A 16,418-nucleotide genomic window follows, 5' to 3' on the forward strand; every position below is an offset into this window, starting at 1 on the left:
ACATCGAAGCAGAACGTCACAAGTTAGGGTCTCAGGGAAGGAGAGGGGCACGGTGCGGCACCGAGAAACGAGCCATCGCCATTCGGATGTCCCGTTCGTCGTCTCTATTTCGGCATCCCTTCGAGATTTACAGCGATCGGACACTTTGGAGCAACACAACATAGTTACACGCCCATCAGCGTGGACTGCACACAAAGACATCGGGTCTCACGCGCAAACACACATGCGCACGGCGGACGAGGACATGCGTGGAGAAGCGGCGCCACGCGCAGTCCTCTCGCACCGGCCACACGCACACATCACGTATTAGACGAATCGAGCACCTGTCTTTCTGTTCGCCGATATGCGGCGGACGAGACGTTCGCATATCCGCAATGAGGTTTTCAGTGCAACACTGCAATCACTGCTACTTCACATACAGATACTATCGGGTCACGTCAGCTCTTGTATAAATCACACACACGCATTGAGAGAAGGGGAGTGAACTCACCAAGCTGGCGGCAGCGACTGACCGTGCCTCGGGTGCTGCGGTCCTCGGCACGCCTGAGAGGACAGAGAAGGAAAGACACAAAGAAAAGAACCCTTTTTACGTTGCTCATCCAAAGACGCACCACTGAAATCGAAACGGGAAAATAAAAAGACAGGACAAGACGCTGACAGGCTGATGTCTGCCCGCCGTCTGGAGCGGAGCCGCAGAGTAGAGAGAGAGAGAGGAGGAACGTGAGAGAGAGAGAGAGAGAGAGAGAGAGAGAGAGAGAGAGAGAGAGAGAGAGAGAGAGAGAGAGAGAGAGAGAGAGCAAAAAAGGTGGGAAATTCAAACGGCAGCAGAGCTGCTGCTGAAAAAGGAAAACGTGAACAAAGGAAACAAAGAATCTGGGGAGAAAAGGTATCCGGATTAATCAGCCTATAGGACAGAAAACTGAATGGGGGACGAGAGAGAAAAAGAAAAAGAGAGAGAGAGGCAGGGCCACGACACCGGCAACACACACCAGACTTCTACCCAGAGGGCTATAAGATGAGAGATCAGCATAGGGGGGTGGGGGCGTTCGAAAACACGCAGGCACCGTCTCTCACCCTGTGTCACATGTGCGACGGGTGCGTATTCCATCCCGAGGCGGAAAAAACAGGCGGTACGTCTGATCTGAAGCGGCGCAAATAAATCGCTGCGAAACGGCGGTTCATCTGAGTCCCATTCATCTCTCTCTGTCTGAGCGGGCCGTTCGTGCTGTGTTTAGCGGGATACGAATCTGATGAAAAGTCAGCCTCAAAGACAGAGAGAAAGAGAGAGACTGGGATAGAAGTGATCCCTTCATTTCCTGCAACAGCTGACACCAGTTAGCGCAAGAGGCCCGCTACCCCCTGAGAGAAAGAAGAGAGAGGGAGAGGAATAAAAGGAGAAAGAGATGAGAAAACGAAGAGATTTTCATCTCCGAAATGTCCTTACCCGAGATCTTTTTCTCCGTTTCGGTGGAAGGAAAAGTTTCCAAGCGCTGAAATTCCCCTCGACGCTCACCATTATTCCACTCACTCTTTCTTTCTTTTTCTTTCTTTCCCTCTCTCACTCCCTCTCTTTCTCTAGCTGAACTGAAGATTGGAGCAGGAGGGAGGGAACTAGAGAAAGAATAGTGAGAGAGGGAGGGAGCAGCACAGGGAGAGAGAGAGAGCGAGAGACTGAGAATATCGAGAAAGGGAGGGCAGAGGATAAAAAAAGAGGCATGAACACATGAAAATATGATGTGCTTGGCTTACATTCGATACTGCCTGGCTAGCGCCGCGGCCACAACAGAGGGAGACGAGGAAGAAAACAGAGAGAAGGAGGAACGAGAATGACAGAAGGCAAAGGAATCGGGAGATGTAAAGTGGAGATGAGAGAAAAGGGGGGACGCAGGGAGACTGCGGCGGAGGAAACCTTTGACGGCCCACTTTGGTGGGCTCTAATAAGCGACAGACAACATTTCACGTATACTGTATTCTCACACATACCATTCAATCCACAACGCACGCACAAGTTAACACTCTTCATTTTAAACTTAGCGTTTGTTAGTTTGCCACTTCGGCATATCCGGAACACACTCGTGATGCTGTCATGAGTAAATGGTGTTAGACTTCCCTCTCCTGGACACAAGCAGCCATATATCTTAGAGTACCGCTTCACATTCTTCACTTCGAGATTCATCTGGCCCATTCTGCTTGCCGTACTTCACTAAAAGAAGCTATAGTGCTGCGTTAAGCACTGTAACACACTCCTACTCTCCTGACTGTCTGTCTGTATTCTCATGATTTATATCTATGTAAATAATACAATAAGGTACCAATACTAGCCAACAGGGGGCCCCCAACTGCACTTTCTCATGCAGGTGAGGGTCAAATACACACCCACACCCACACACACACATATATCTAAGAAAATTAAAAATCAAAGAGACAGACCATGTGGATGGTCCATAATATCTTACTTTAACTACAGAACGAGGAAAGAGCAAGATTGTGATGCCTCAGTCCTCATTCAAACTAGTTCATAAAGTGTACCTGAAATACTTAGGACTAATTTGCCAGGCAAAGTTCTGATTCATTGTAAAATACTCTCTTATAGTTAAATACAGTTAAATTTAGGCAGACATCATATACACTACCTTTCAAAAAATAAGCACATTAACTATATATATATTTTTTTTGAAAAACGAAAAGTGATCAAATAAACAAGTTATAATGTTAAATGCTGTTCTTTTGAACTTCCATTTATCAAATAATCTTGAAAAAATGCATCAGTTTCCATAAAAACATTAATCAAAACAACAAATGTTTCCAAAGCACCAAATCAGCATATTAAAATTATTTCTGAAGATCATGTGACACTGAAGACTAGAGTAATGATGCTGAAAATTCAGCTTTGCCATCACAAGAATACGCTTAAAATATATTGAAAAAGTTTAGTTTGTAAAAATATTTCACAATATGACTGTTTTTACTGTATTTTTGATCAATAAATGCAGGTTTGGTAAGTGTAAGACACTTCTAAACACATTTCAAGACCGACCCCCAACTTTTGAATGACAGCGTATAAAAATATGCAATACCCAATGCAAACACCGTAAACCACTGCACTGTTTTTGATCAGACAGAATAAACCTAGGCATTTTTTTTAGCTTAGAGAGTGATGTCATCAGCAAAACACGTTCTCTGGGTCCCATCTCCTCCTTCAACACAAAAGCACTATTGTTTGCCAAGTGTATAAGCAGCCTTAAAGACATGACTGACAGTGAGACAGATATCAAGAGAGAAAGAGAGCGTATGAATGTTGATTACTGAGCCCGAAAGTCTGTTGGAAATAATGTTTTGGGAGTGAAAGGGCTGTATATTTAGCAATCTAATCTAAAATCATATGAATTTAAACCCACAAAAGCACTAAGCTGTTTTCTTCAAATTTCTCTTAAGCTTATAACGTTTCACCAGGGTTTGACCTAGAGAACTCATTCACCGTTCATTTCAGCGGTGAAAAGTGGTCCACCTCCAACAATCTATCCAAATCCAGATCTGTTACTCCAGAGCATCCTAAACTGTGCTAGTTTAAATGTGGCTTGAGGTTTGGTGCTTTTTTAGCTGCATTTCTGGAGCTGGGTTTTCCACATTGACGCCACTGTTTTTTGGTGAAATGAGGCTGAACTCTGCACACATTTGGCTTCGATGCACCATTTTCTCTCCCTGAGGCATTCTGGGTGGCAGAGCGCTCATAACATTATTTATCCACTCCGTGTTTCTTAAGCTGCATTAGAAGTTTGCTGACTCACATTGTAAGCAAGGCAGGAAACGGTATATTATGTATAATAAACTGACTTCAAACATTTATTAATGTCTGGGCAGGCAGCAGACGTTGTTTGTGGTGGGGAAAACACTTTTTGCCATCGCCAGTTTTATCTTCTCCACATTAACATGAAATAAATTGCAGCAGGGATTCATATAATATAGACACACATTTTAGATAACACAAGTATTGGCAACACTTTAGTATAGGGAAAAATTCCCACTATTAACTAGTTACTTATTAGCATGCCTATTATTAACATATTGGCTGTTAATTAGTACATATAAAGCACCTATTCAGCATGATCATATTCTACATTCCTAATCCTACCCAATACCTAAATTTAACAACTACCTTGCTAACTATAAATAAGCAGAAAATTAGAAGTTTATTAAGGCAAATGCCATAATTAATGGTTTGTTAACAGCAAGAACTGGACCTTAAAATAAAGTGTGACCCAAGTATTAAATATGCAATGAGTGATGATCCAAAGTTGTAAAAAATTTAGTCGCGGTTGTCATCAGTAGAGGAAACTATCAGCTGTTCTGTTTCTATAATCCAGTCTATCACTTTTCCACAGCACAATTCTAGTGAAATAACAACTAAATGCTAGCATCCATTTAGCACACATACATTGTCTATAAGCTATAATTTTGGTTTATTAAATAAAGTCGTATGAGGACAGTTTAAAGCACTTCATACTTAAAGTGAAAACGTTACTGCTAGACCAACAAGTCATACTTAATTTTCACATACTGATCCATTCATTTATCCACTGACCTACAAAATCCTAGGATTAACCAATGTAAAAATTAGGCTGTCAAATTAAATAAGTCGCAAGTTAACTTGAGCCTTGAATTGGTCAGCAAAAACGATTGCTTCCTCAAATCACTAGATACTGCAAACTTAGTTGTATGTTGAAAATTGCAACTCATTGTGCTACTGAAATGATCATCAGACATTTCTAATCTTAATGATGTTTCAAATTCTATGACCTCCTTGACCTCCAAATCATTTTTTTCCATTTTTGTAGTTTGACTATTTATCAAAACAGAAAAAGTTTATGCTAAATGATTTCTGCATTACATACACTACAGTCCAAAAGTTAAAAAAAAAATAATAATAATAATAATAATATATTTAAAATGCATTAATGTCAAACTAAGTATGGTTCAAATCTATTAAAATCTATTAAAATATTTATTGACATATCACTCAAGACTTACTGATATAAAATTTGTAATTAAACTTTACTTGGAGTACCACCCTAAAATGTGTTTTCATGTCACTATTGATGAAGAATGTATGACCTTTGAATAATTTTGGTCTTTAAATGCATGATATTTAAAGTGTACCTAAAGCATACGTGCAATAGTTCCACTTTAGCACTATATCAAATATACCTCAGTATATCTTTAGTTGGACCTCAGCACTACTTCCACACAATTAACGTGCATTAAGTACAAAATTTCTTGTTCCAATTTAGCAGACTTTAAGTATACCAGTTTAGTATAGCAAAAGTACAATTGCAGGAAATTTTTATAAAGTACATAAATATGTAAACGTATTTGTAGTACGCTTAGTATGAAATAAATGTATTTCAAAGACATTCTAGTACATTTATTTTATTTATATTTTATTTCATTTATGTTTCAACAAGTCTTGAAATACAGTAAAAAAATAATATTGTGAAACGTTAGAATCTAAAACAACAGTTTTCTATTTGAATCTATTTTAAAATGTAATTTATTTTTGAGATGACAAAGCTACATTTTCTGCAGCCATTTACTTCAGACTTCAGTGTCACATGATCCTTCAGAAATCATTCTAATATGCTGATTTGGTGTTCGAGATTAATTATTAATCAATGTTAAAAAGCAAAGTTGTGCTGCTTTTTCATTTGTAGAATCCGTGGTACATTTTTTCAGTATTCTTTTATGAATAGAGCGTTAAAAAACAACAGCATTTATTGAAATGGAAATCTACTGTAACATTATAAATGTCATTTCTTTCATCTTCCTGCACCAATTTTTTACCGGAAGTGTAAATATTCACAAGCGACGCCTTCAGCAGTTTGGCATTTACTTTTGTGTCCCAAACTGCTTTGATAAACATAGACAACTTCTATGCACACGGACATGCTTGCGTGTGTACTACTGAACCAAGCAGAAATTGACACTGTACATAACCAAAAACACGTCAAAAACAACCACACCTACGGCGAGCACAAACACCTGTGTTAAACCTCACCAAGGCACACACAAACTGAAAACACAATACAAACACACTGACTGGAACAACACAGCATGTTCACAATAGGAGTGTCATTCACAACTATCTGCATATGGGCTGCCATGCGCTCAGATATTTTGTCTGACGCAGTGACTGCAGCTCAACCTGTGGCACACTGCAGATGCTGCTTCTTACAAATTCAGTGTGGTACCAGTCACTATTTTAAATTTGCTTCTACTGTTTTTTCCAGTCATCGCGATATATTTTCCGTGTTTTGATATGGACACACAAAACCAAATATTAGCCATTGCAACAGCTCAATAGTATGGCATTACGACTCTCAAAGTGCACAATTCTTTGGTATGCATGCTGATAAAATTAAGCAAACTGTAATATAATAAATGTTTGCTAACTAATCTTTAAGTACCAACAGTCCAACCAGCACCTTTAAGGTAGAATTTTCACCTGATATCAGTGATATCAGTGATATCAGTTAGCGGTTGAGCAAAAAAAGCCAGATATTTTCTGTTACACGTGTTTTCAAAGCAGTAGAGAAACGCAGTACAAGCAACGGTCAAATAAAATCCAGAAGGAAATATCAAAGAACATAAGGCTTTCACAGATACCATGTGTATTTTAAGACATGTTCGTGGTGTTTGTGGTGCAGAACACTGTAGGATACCATGTTAGACATATTGTTGCAATAACCGTGTGGCCTTTTGATAGAAATGTAAAATTTCTAGCCTCCGTGGGGAAACAATGCTGTTTCTCATTAAATGCTCTATGGTTGTAGCATTGTGCAACTACTTCAGTGCTGCTGTATTAGTAGGATGTCAGCAAGCTTTAAATAGAGAATGAATTAAACATAAGGAATGGTTTGAATATGTACATATAGTTTGTACAGAAACTAGGATATATGAATGTGGTCATTCTGGATACAGGCCTGGTCACACCAAGAACAACTATAACTACAAATATATTAGCGTCCACACCAACGAATGATAACATTTGAGCTCTGGGTGGACTCTAATTGGCTGTCAATGTTTTTTTAATTTATCAGCTGGAAAAAAATCATTCTAAAAGTGATTGTTCATGTGTGTCGTTATTGTTATAGGTGTGGTGTGAATTTTCCCATTCACATAAAATTAGAACGATTGTTAAATCTATCATTATAGTTATCCTTTTCCGTGTGAACAGGTCGTAGCTGTTGTAAACACTTGCCGAAAATAACAAAAAAAAAACCTTTCTGTCAGACTTTCTGTCAAGACACATCCAATGCTGATAATCACTGTTTATGTACCGCTCTCAGCACATCAGGGGAGCATGTTAGTTGCGATGCTAGTTTATTAGCATTAGCAATGCAGAAGGGCGTCTGCTCGGGGAAAGCTAGGAGGCTGTACAGTTATCTCCCATGTTGTAACTCTAAACTATACAACCTACTACCTCATCCCGAGACATCGCTGTAACAGTTGAGAAGAAGGATAGGAGAATGTTCCAGATGCTTATGTGCTTACGTTAATGTTAAAAATATATAGTGTTATGCTAATATAGAGGTTCAAACTTTCATGCTACTGTTTAAAACAGCTTTAAAATTTTAAAGCTTAAGCGTCAACACTGAAAAAAAGTTTCTAGTCAACGTCAGTGGCTGCAGGGAAGACTGTTGCGTTCACCTCGCAGACACATACCTATAGACACGAGCTTGTGCACAGAATCACCACAAGTTCGGATCTACGGGTTTGTGGCAGCTGGCATCACTGCACTGCGTCACAGCTACACCAACTCCACCTTTCACTGGACAGCGAAAATAATGCTAATTCGTATGAATGTTGCATTTTTTTTTTTTTACTTCATGCACCAAAACAGTTCAACAAACAAAAGACAGACAGGTTTGGAAGTTAAGTACTTTTTGAAGAGACATAATGGGCTTGACGGGTGATACACAGGAAGAAGATCATTATGTACATCACCTGAAATTCATGAAAGGATAGATGCAATATAAGGTTATGAATGCAAAAACAGAGAAAGTATTGATAGGGAAGAATCAGTATAGAATCAGTCACTAAGTCGCTAAATATCACAGCAACTTCAACTCAAGTATTAAGTATATTAATTAGATCATTCGATGCAGAATTATTGGGTGTGGTTCAATGAAAAATAACTTTTGAGTATATCGTTTACTAACTAATTAAAGAAATGAATAGGATAGGAGCTCCCACCAACGTTTTTCATCATAAATTCCTTGAATTTCAAATCAGTACCGCTTTAAGACATCCTGAAGGTCAGTCTGAAAGACACAGGTGGTGTTTGCTGTGCCCAGATCAGACAACACCGCTACTTTTGGATCAAATCTACTGCAGTGACTGACATTTGAGAATGCAGCAATAGCAGAAACAGCTTGTTTATTTTTTAATATCTACACACATAGTGTGTATATGCAATTTGAGCGTGACCACAGAAATTTTAGTAATAAACCAAATATTTTAAACAGTTTTAGTTTTGGTTAAATGTACATTCTGCGCATCGAATGTATTTTTTTTGTTTACCCTTTACTGTTATTCAATGCACAGAAATAAGAAAGCACAAACGCTGCATAAAGGGCTTTTCCAGTCAGCACTACAAGTTGTAGGTGCAACAAGCTGCAATTAGAAATACCATGATTCATGGTACAGTGCCACTCCCTAAGGGAAATCAAAGGTTATTCCAGAACAATAGAGTAAATGTTAAAGATATCTGCATTAGAATTTGACCTATTTCTACAAGGAGATGCAGTGTGTTATGGCAGACAGAAAGAAACTAAGTTGTTGGTGGAACAAATACATAGAGTACACAGTCACACATTTCAAATGTGTTTCCATGGCATTGTACAAGCACTCAGACCCCATTGCTTGCTGATTTTTCTAGCCACTGGAAACAAATGAATTGTGACTCTTCAAACAGTATGTGGACAAAAATATCTGACAGCAACCGAATGAGCAAAATTAGTTTTTTTTTTACTCCAAAAGTGCGCAGAATGTTCGACCGCATTTGACCTACATTTATTTCGGAAATGACCTTGATGTAGTGGTCTAGTATTTCTTACTTAAAATCAAAAAAGTAAAACGTTTGCTTACGATGTGGACAACTGTGGGTTCGGAGCTTATTTTTACAGCAACGCGGATAGCTATCGCGACTTTTAAACTAACAAGAAATGACGCGACTCAGTCGCGAATAAAATTCAGTTTAAAAGCACGTTTAGAAAAAGTTGTGAGTGAAAAAGAACTAAAAGAGCGGACAGAGGAAAAAAGGGCATAGGAAAGCAGCGTACCGGTGCAGGACGACTGTCTCTGGTGCTGACCAGTTCGATGTCCATACCGGAGTCAGCCTACACCTGGCGGCAATATGGAGTCAGGCTTAGGGTGCAGACTAGGCCAATTCCGTTGCCCGCAAAAAATCTGGAGCAGAAAAGAAAGACAGCACGTTAGAAGGAAGTACAAAAGTGCTCATTCACACGATCGAACCATTAATACACAAACACGTCCTGACATGAAGGAAGAACACATACAGCACCTACAAACTCGAAAAAGAACCCAAAACGGCATCCCTAGTTCAACCAGAGCAAATCGCCAAGTCATCGGCAGACAACATGGAAAAAGCCCCTGTCCCCTCTTTCGCCCTCCTGTGCGGCCGGTCCTATCCGTATTTACAGTGGAAAAAAACCCCGAAAACCCTCAAAAAATGGGTCAGAAAAGGTTCCGTGGAAGACTGAGAAGAGAAGGCGGAAAGGTCGAATGCGGTGAGATGTGGTCGAGGAGGAGCTGCGGCACTGCCCTGGCTACAGGGAGAGTGGAATTTGTGACCATGCAAAGGAAAGGGTGGTGTTTTCTTTTTTTCTTTTTTTTTTTTTTTTTTTTTTTGGCGCTTCGCTGTGCTGGGGTTTTTTGGATCTCAGCAGGGTCCTTGGCTGCAGTTCTGACTCCCCTTAGTGGTGCCAAAATGTGGACGTTTCCCTTTGTCTTTAACTCCCATGAATAAAACTAACTGAGGGGCGATTAAAAACAAGCAAGGAGCGGCTTGAAACAGAAACAAACTGACAGAGCAATGAAATAAAGCTATAAAAACGGGAAGGAAAAAAGTTTATAACGAAGAGAAGCAGACACTGAAAGAGGAGCAGAGCGTGGTGCAGAAAATAAAAAGCAGCTTTACGGACGACAGAACAGTCTAAAGAGTGAAGACTGAAAAGGTCTGCTTTCACACCACATTTCTCTTTCTGCAAATATGCCATCTCTCCGTCTACGCGAGCTGCGCGCTCTCTCTCGCTCCTACTCCTCCCTCCTTCCTTCCAGTCGGCGTCCAATCCACGCCACGTAGTGAGAGAGAAAAAGAGATACACTTTTTTTTCAACCTCATCAAAATGGCAGAGACAGAAAGTTACAAGCAAGAGAGCGAGTGAGAGAGTGAGCACGGCTCGCTGTCCTGTTCTGGAAAAAGCCACGGGAAGCGGTCCGAACGCCGTGTCGCTTCTTTTTCTTTTTTAAGGCATAAACTCCCTCGGATTAACAAAACGACAGCGAAAAATATTTTCGCTATGTCTGACGATCAAATGTAGTGCCCGCTGCAGACGGGGAGCTGTGCCCGCCATGTTAAACGGATGCAATTAATAGCATTTTGTCTCTGTGTCTGTCCATCCATCTGTCTCTCTGCCTGTGTCTGTCTGTCTGCTTGTCTCCATATCTATTTGCTTGTTTACATGGCTGCCTAATCCAGGCACTGGCACAGTCTCTTCAATGCTCCCTGTGTGTGTGTGTGTGTGCGTGTGTGTGAGTCAGTGTGTCAGTTGGTCACAGTCTGGCTGGCGTTCCGCCGCTCCCCAGACAGTCAAACATATTTGAGTGCCATTACCTCACTGTCACAGAGACTCTTTCACCTACATTATTCATCATTCACCCAAAAATATTTTTGTCCTTTTCTTTATAAATAAAACACTTCGTATTTCGTTATTTTGCATCCTGACGAAAATATTTTCACAGCCGAATGGATTTCTAAGTGAAGAAGAGTGCATCCACCCTCTGAAGTTGCAGAATCACATGAGAACTGCTCATGAAATGGTTCATGAGATCTCAATATGGCTTCCCTTTTATTCTGCATTGCAGCCCAACTCATCTATGGTGTGCAACATGGCAGGAGGGGAGTAATTTCAGGGGTGCACATTCTGCAGCCAGCATGTGGTGCAACATCATATTCGTTCCCCACATTTTACACTTTCCAAAGGTGCCAACGTGTGATTATGAGACACATACAGTAAGTCACACTAATTTATAATCTTATTTCTTAACAAACAAGTACATAAATGAATAATAAGCATGCATTAAGATACGTTCGAAGATGATTAAATAGATTTTTCAAATAAATGCTGTTATTTTGAATTTTCTTTTCAAAAATCCTGAAAAAATATGGTTTCTACTAAAAATATTAAGCAGGATAACTGCTCTTAATTGAATCTTGGGCAGAAAATCAGCATAGAATGGTTTCTGAGAGATCATGTGACACTGAAGACTTGAGTAATGGCTGCTGAAAATGTACAGTCAAACTAAAAATTATTCAGACACCTTTTGTTTATGTAAGTGAGGACAGCAATCTAAAGTAAACTGTGACATATTACACCCAAAAAATTCTTTATACAATGTAAAACTGATAAAAATCTGGGACCAAGAATTATTCAGACACTTTAACCTGACCATGTTTTGCTTTTGTTTTTTCTTTAATTGCTAATGCAACCTTTTTACATCACAGACTGAACAAAATTAAGCATTGCTTGGTAATTGGTCAACAAAGTATTGATAGTTGTATAAATATTGTCATACTAACAGTTGTCTGAATTTTTGGTTGATTGTAATCCATTACATACCTTTCTATCAAAGTTATCTGACATCTGACACAAGATGAATTTGTTCTGACACAGTTCGTTATAACCATTTTCTAAACTATAGCGAATGAACTGTTATAATCAGTGCCATCACACTAATTACATTTAAAAAATAGAAAACAACCACTGTAATCAAATAAATATAGCCTTGGTGAGCACAGAATCTTCTTAAGTCTTACCAACCCTAAACTTTTGAACAGTAGTGTATATAATATTAAACACACAGTTAATATTAACTAATGCTAATAAATATTTGAATTATTCTGGGTTAAATGTCAATAAATTAGGTTGACATTTGCTCGCAAACAACTGCAACATAATGAAATTGTCTGTAGGAGCTTATAAGGAGGACGAGGGGGTACAAAGAGGCTTTTTAAGTCTCTTCCACATCCTGCTCCTCTTGAATCTAAATGAGCAGATTTGACTTTCAGGTGTCTGCCAAGCCCCCTTGTCTGCCCCTTGTTTGCCCTGTGCCCGCTCTTCGTCTCTCCCCCTTCAACCCTCTCGCCTGCCTTAGCCCATGCCAAGCTTTAAGAGCGGGCCTCCGACATAAGGGTGAACAAAGAGGGCATTAGGATAGGGGGTAGTGTCCATCGCTGCTAGTTCCAACATGGGGGAACAAAGAGGGAGAAGAGACGGATGCAGCGAGAAAGTATAAGCAATATAAAAACATTAACTAAGTGAACAAAAAAATAGATTTATGGCCATTTTCAGCTCAAATGCCCTGCACAATCTGCTAAAAAAAGATCAGTCTGAAATGGACCTTGTTAAAAATAAACTTCAGCCACTTGTTTCTAACATCGGGATTCTTTAGATGCATATGCAGAGCGGCAGGTGATACACCCAGCCCGGAAAAGCACAAGCTTTGACAGACAGATAGGTATAGTATATATAGCTACAGATTAAACACATTCACAATGCTTGCCATATCACTTTTCATCGCTTGTTTGTTGCCACTACAGTTGTTTTATGTGCCTTGTAGTGTGAGACAGAGGTGCAACAAGATCTTATGACAGGGGTATGCAAGATGCCTTAGTTCTGTCATCCCTTTGTGAAGGCTAACATTTATATTTAACAGCTATATTTAAACTGTTATGTTTATACGCATAATGTTTTCCAGGTTGGGTCAACAACTGAGAAGTTCTTTCATTTTTGTGTTTACAATGAGGAATAAAATAGGGGTACAAAAATCTTGCATACTCTTTAGGGCTGCCCTCTAATAGTCGACTTACTGTTAGCTGACGAGAAGAGACTTTGTCAACCAAAATTTTATTAGTCGCTTAGTCGCAGAAAAAAACAAAAAAACAAAAACAAAATCGCAGTCTGTGATGGACGGATTGTTAAATGCTGGTCTATGTGGTAATATAGTACATTGGGCAGGACATGCAAATGCTTGCCTATCATTCATCGATTTTCATCTGAAAGATGTATGTAGTAGGAACTTTACATGGCTGCTCAATCTAATGTTAACCTAGAAAAAAACTGCGCTATTGAAGTGTCTGTGCGGCGTGTTGAAGCTGAATAGTAGCCGGCTCACTGCATGACAGATGGAGGTCCCAGTGTGTTCACTTGCTCTTAAAATACTCCGTAATTTTTGGTCATACAGATATTAGTAGTACATCTTTTGAATCTGTAAAGACTCTACGTTTATTTGTGTGCACTCAGAATAACAACAAAACATTGCGCTTTTGTAAAATAATTAAAGCAAACAGGATGCGCTTTCTGCCATCTCGGCCTCTGTAAACTAGTGCGCTAAACTTTGAAACTCTATGTATCCTTGCCTTACAGAAATGAAAAATGTATATATAGAGAGTGAAATGTCTATTTTTAAATGAACCAATTAAAAAAGAAAACACATTTTCTCAGATTATGTAATCCATATGAAACATGCATACAGGCGCATCCACCACTGCGAAGATGATGAGTCAGTGTCGCTGACTTCTTCTCATAAGCCGAAAACAAAGTGCGCTCTAGTTCATCAATAAATTATTAAAACATTATTGCAGTCTCTTTGCTGTTTTCCCTGACACATTCATAATTATTATATCTGCTGGTGTGCTGTGGCAAGCTTTTTTCATAGCCTTATTAGGCTATGTAGGCAATTAAAGGCTCATTATTATGATTTATATGGTGTATAATTTATACTAATAATCGATTAATGGTTAAAATGAACAACTAGTAGTCAACCAGAAACATTTTTAGTCAAGGGCAGCCCTAATACTCTTAAAAATAAAGATCATAAAAGGTGTTTTTCACCTTCATGCCATAGAAGAACAATTTTTTTCCTTCAAGAACCTTTCAGTGAACAGTTCTTAATATAACCATCTTTTTTTTCTTTTTCTTTATTTTTTCACTATAAAGAAACTTTTGTGGAATCAGAAGGTTCTATGGATGTTTTTCATGGAACCAAAAATGCCAATAAAGAATATTTATTTTTAACAGTGTAGAAAAAAATTGCACTCTTTGTGCACTAATTCCTATAATTCTAATTATATATATATATATCCAATGACAGAACAAATAGTTATTTAACTACACAATGAAAATAATCACTCCTACAAAAATCTCAGCTCTGAAAACTAGACATGGACAGGTTTCGGAAAATGTATCATGAAATCACCTGAGGCAAATGCTGGGTTAAGAACAACCCAGTACTGGGTGAAATATGGGCAAACCCAGCAAATGTGTTATTTTGACCCAGCAGTTTGGTTACATTTTTAACCCAACCTTGTGGGTAGTTTTATTTAACTCAACTATTGTTTAAAAATGACAATTTGGCTTGTTTTAAATCAACCCAAAATAGGTTGTCAGACGCATAATTACTAGAGGCTAAACAAAAATCAAAAGCTGAACATTTACGGACTTTTACGGAATTTTAAAAATGTTTATTATTTAATTATTATTTATTCAACTTAATAAATATTCATTTTCTATTTTGAGTTCATTTTAAGCAAGAAATGTAGTCATTTTTAAGCAATAGTTGAGTTAAATAAAATTACTAAACATTTAACCCGGGTCAAAACGACCCAATCGCCGAGTATGTCCACATTTCACTCAGCACTGGGTTGTTTTTAACCCAGCAGTGTATTCATGTAAGTTCACCAGTGGCAAAAGCTCTAGGACATTATGCATGCATTTTAATAAACATGATTGAGGCTGTATATATTCCCAACAAGAATGCAGGTCTGAGACGTACTAAGCAGCACTCGAAAGCACAACTTCTTATAATGAGTCCATAGGGCACCATCAACCTCAACAGGAAGAACAATGTCGTCTTGTGCTCAATGGCTCCGAGCCTGTTTATGGTGACATACCGGTGAGGTCTTATTGGTTTTCAAAGAAAGAGCCTTGGCAGTGGTTCTGAGGAGTCAAATCCTCTGAAGCTAGAAGAGAGCAATATAACAGAGAACACCCACTCAGCACAAACACGGTAAGGAAGAGAGACACGATTAAGTGATAAAGAACAAAAATTACGAATCTGCCCATGAGAAAAATAAGCAATAACTCGAGTGACCACTTTAGTCTTATCAATCGGCTGCCTTGTCAGCAAGCAAATGACAAGCAGCATCTATTTTTGTACAGGTAAAACCCTGTTTTTGTATTATTTTTCTTTCCCTCTCAATCACAGAAATGAGTTTGAAGAGGTAGATGCATTTTGTACTTCAGAAAATCAAATTATTTATACATCATAGCTATTATAAGTTACTCACTATTTAGCAAAGGGAAATAAATAGGAAATATCTATGTAACATTACATTTTAATTATGCATTTAAAAAACAAACTGCTCCTGGTTTAATTACCAAAAACAGATGTTCATTTAAGAGGGAAAAAAAAAATCCTGAGCTGTTGAGTATACAATGTAGAAAACTAGCTGGGTATTAAGAAAAGGTCTTTAAATAAAGTTGTAAGTTTCCAAGACACATATCTAAATGTCAGATCTGTGCTTCTGCAAGAAAGTCCAGCAATTATGTTTTAAATGGAAGTTTAGGTCAGGCCAAAATTAATGTATCTATCCTGATCTTAATCTACTCTTTTTCCACAGAGCAGATACAGTATGTTAATGTTGATCTGGCTGAAGAGATGAAAATATCTTACATGCAATCTAGTATTCAGAAACACAACAAATAGTCCAGTTTTTAGTAAAAAAATTATCAATTAAAAAATGTAAAATTCTGAAACCAATGCATTGTTAATCAAATGGAAATCCTGATGCACCATCCCTGGTAAAAGTCAGGTGACTTAAAAATGTGTTTTTCTTATTGAACTTATATTTTATACAATTTTATACATGATGGGGATTAATCAGTCTGACTATGTTGAAGTAATTTAAAATTGTATATCTTTACTTATAACCATATCAATTGTACAATTACTCTTTTCCTGTTTTTCCACTTTTCTCATCTTATTTTTCTGTTTAACACAACAGTATAAAGAGAGTGATTAAACACAGCTAAAGCTTCTAATATTAAATAAACACTTAT

The 16,418-nt window shown here is 38.3% G+C and overlaps 1 long non-coding RNA gene across 2 annotated transcripts in view; it reads right to left on the bottom strand.

Annotated features, from left to right (window-relative positions):
• Window positions 1-328: 328 nt before the first annotated feature.
• Window positions 329-16,418, bottom strand: part of LOC127164876 (uncharacterized) — a 52,981-nt gene continuing 36,891 nt past the window's right edge. The window contains exons 3-4 of one of the 2 annotated variants that reach the window (XR_007827713.1): window positions 9,339-9,465; window positions 329-543 (exon numbers count right to left, since the gene is read on the bottom strand). This is a non-coding gene — a long non-coding RNA (uncharacterized LOC127164876). Of the gene's footprint in view, window positions 544-9,265; window positions 9,466-16,418 lie in introns of those variants that run through there. The other variant, XR_007827712.1, reaches the window with a different exon arrangement.

The sequence above is a fragment of the Labeo rohita genome, chromosome 5 (assembly GCF_022985175.1).
Source record: "Labeo rohita strain BAU-BD-2019 chromosome 5, IGBB_LRoh.1.0, whole genome shotgun sequence".
NCBI lineage: Eukaryota > Metazoa > Chordata > Actinopteri > Cypriniformes > Cyprinidae > Labeo > Labeo rohita.